This window comes from Lolium perenne, chromosome 1, assembly GCF_019359855.2.
Source record: "Lolium perenne isolate Kyuss_39 chromosome 1, Kyuss_2.0, whole genome shotgun sequence".
NCBI lineage: Eukaryota > Viridiplantae > Streptophyta > Magnoliopsida > Poales > Poaceae > Lolium > Lolium perenne.
In genome coordinates this window covers 224,321,044-224,324,101 of record NC_067244.2, presented here as the reverse complement: position 1 = coordinate 224,324,101, position 3,058 = coordinate 224,321,044, and the positions used below count along the sequence as shown (strand labels likewise).

Below are 3,058 nucleotides of genomic sequence, written 5' to 3'. Positions count from 1 at the left end.
CGCTGAAAGGTCGCCGGAGGTGGGTTGTTGGATGGGTTGGGTGGGTGGAGGAGGAGGCAGCCCGGAGGAGGTAGTGGTGGAGTAGGAGGAGGAGGAGGAGAAGGTGGTGGTGGTGGTGGTGGTGGTGGAGGAGGTGGTGGTGGTGGAGGAGGAGGAGGAGGAGGTGGTGGTGGAGGAGGAGGTGGTCGCCAGAGGAGGTGGAGGAGGTGGTGGTCGCCGGAGGAGGAGGAGAAGGTGGTGGTCGCCGGAGGAGGAGGTCGGAGGCAGTGGCGGAGCGTGAACAAAATGTAAGAGGGGGTGAATTCTATAGAAAACTACAAATAAGCATAAAAATGGGGCGAATGACATATCATAAGTAATATATTATCAGATGGCAATGGCATGATGATATATATGACTATATGAGTATTTTGTTCACACAAATACTACAGACATGACTAGTTAGAATATAACCTGGACACTGTGGCAAGTAATTTGTGATGATCCAAAAAGAAAGACCGTGTATACTGACCAAAAGACAACTAAACATGGCTGCATATACTAACCAAAAGGCTAAATATACTGACTGAAAGATAACTAGCTAGAGAAATGCTCTTCGGTTCTTCTTAGCTTTGAAATCAGCAATTATATCTTCATATGAAATTTTTGAAGCAATTTCCATCTTGCATCTGATTTTGCTGTCCATCTTCACCTTGTGTTTGATTTACAAACACCACCAAGGCGAGAGTATTAGGAGCTGCTGTATGTTCTTCAACTTCGTCATCTCGTTTTCTTTTAAAAAACGATTGCATTTTCTGTTGCTTCCCCATTGCTACATAAATAAGAAATTTCGTTGAATCAATTTTTCCATGAAGTAATCAAACAAGTTCAGTGTAATGGACATCTAAAAGTACCGGTTATAATAGTACTGAAATAAATAAAGGATGTGTTTTTAGAAATCAGAATACTCAAAATTCAGAAATAGCACACACTGATAACAATTACCTACAGATTATAGAAGTAATCGTAATTCAGAAACATTAGAATGGGATGATCTTAACCTGGGCGTGGGCGGCAGGGTGCCGGCCGACTGGCTGGTGGGAGAAGACAGTGGATGGCCGCCGGTCGGAGTGGGGCGCCATCCCGCCGGGCGGAGCAGCAGCCGCAGCAGGGTCGTGGAGAAGGCTAGAAGGAGAAGGGCATGGACAGCTTGAAGAGGACTGTCGTCGGGCGAATTTTGAGGCAATCGAATCGAACCGTGAGTGCGGACGACAACCTATCGATCTGCTGCTGAGGTTGCCATGGAGACTGCACGATCGCAGGAGCCTAGGAGACGTAGGCGAGACGGAGGTTCCTGGGATTTGGCTGACTATTGTTGGGCTGATCTGTTCTTGGGCTGGGCCAAAGTGCTGAGTAATATATAGTAAAAAAAATTGCACTTTGTAAAGGGGGGTCGTAGCCCAGTTTCATCTCTACGACGCTCCGCCCGTGGTCGGAGGAGGTGGTCTCCGGAGTAGGAGGAGGAGGAGGCCGGCCGAAGGAGGTGGTGGTGGTGGTGGTGGAGGAGGAGGAGGAGGACGAGAAGTTTGCATCTAAGGAGGAGAAGTGGAGGAGAAGTGGAGGAGAAGTGGAGGAGGGCGACAGAAAATTCAAATTTCGGAGCTTAATTCTGTGGCGCATGGGCACTTGGTGGGCCACGTTTTTTTAATTTTCTATTTTGCAGTAAAAAAATCTTTATTTTGCCGTAACTTTTTACTCTTTTCGAATTTGGGGATTAAAAATTGTCCAATCGGCATTTTGATATATTGTGCGTTTTTTTCGAGTTCGTATGCAACCAGAAATTAGGTTGATGTTCCATGCAATTTTTGCAACAAAAAAAGTCAAAATTCATTTTTGTTAATTTTCAGTGATGCTAGATGCCATAATACATGGGCACCTCGAAGGATTTTATTTTTTGAATTTTCTATATATTTCTTTTATATTTTACAGAGGTCAAAAAGGTGATCCAGGGGGTGGAGTTGCGTGGGGAGCAAAAGAGTCTTCTGTGGCGCATAGAGCTCATGTGCGCCACAGAAATGCGGAGTTTCTGTGGCGCACCATCTCACGTGCGCCACAGAACAGGACCAGTGCGCCACAGAATGCCTTATTTCTGTGTCGCACATGGTACCGTGCGTAACATAAATAGCAAAACCAATGATTGGGGCTGGCTAGGTGTGGGCCCCACCCACAGAAATAAGCTATTTTTGTGGCGTACCTAGTCTGGTGCGCCACATAAATTGTTTCTGTGACGCACGAGTAGCTGGTGCGCCTCAGAATCTTATTTATTAGACTTTTCCTACTAGTAGTACATCATGCGCTAATCCCATCACAAGTAGCACTTGGCGACTTCCTCACCACCTCACAAGGCATCGCACGATGGCACATGATGTGACTTTCCTACAACATTTGGTGCCCACCGTGGGGATCGAAGCGTCTAGAGTTGAGTTCCAGACGAAAATCCTAGGCGAAATTGGGCCGACAATTGTTGCCTGCACCTTCATCCAATTCGGGAATTTGGCCATTGTGAAGCCAGACTCTAGCTGGCATCCCGCGGCTAGAGAGATCACCAATGGATCGGTCGTGCCAATCAGGGCATCATCTTTGTCAGCTTCACCGGTGCAGTAGAGGAGGACAGCCTCGGATCGAACGCTGACACTTTCGTCATCGACGATGATCAACTTAGCGATATATGTTGTGACTAAACGCATTTGATCTACCCCATCTTTGATTATGCCTTGGGCGGTGTATCGGAACACGACGGCGCGTGACTTGCAGTCAAGCGGAGCACGAGCCCCATAGGAGTCTACATGGCTGATGATATCATCGACCCACTAACAAGTCCCATCACCGTGGCCAACACAAACAAACATGCCCCTAAGGTAGAGCAAACTCGTAGAAACATCCTGCAAGGGAAGACACAGCTCGAAAATGAGAACGCCAACTTCGAGACCAAAAAGGTGTGTTTAATCAATCTCACCAAAGTAGCGACGGCCATGAACTTGGAGCTTCAATTAATCTCCAACTATCACAACAAATCGCG

At 47.0% G+C, this 3,058-nt stretch overlaps 1 long non-coding RNA gene across 1 annotated transcript; it reads right to left on the bottom strand.

The window, feature by feature from the left end:
• Positions 1–342: 342 nt before the first annotated feature.
• LOC127324789 (uncharacterized) lies at positions 343–1,354 on the bottom strand. Its single transcript, XR_007866537.2, has 2 exons — positions 1,041–1,354; positions 343–811 (listed from the first exon to the last, which is right to left on the bottom strand). It is a non-coding gene; the product is annotated as an uncharacterized lncRNA (long non-coding RNA).
• Between the last annotated feature and the right edge of the window lie 1,704 nt (positions 1,355–3,058).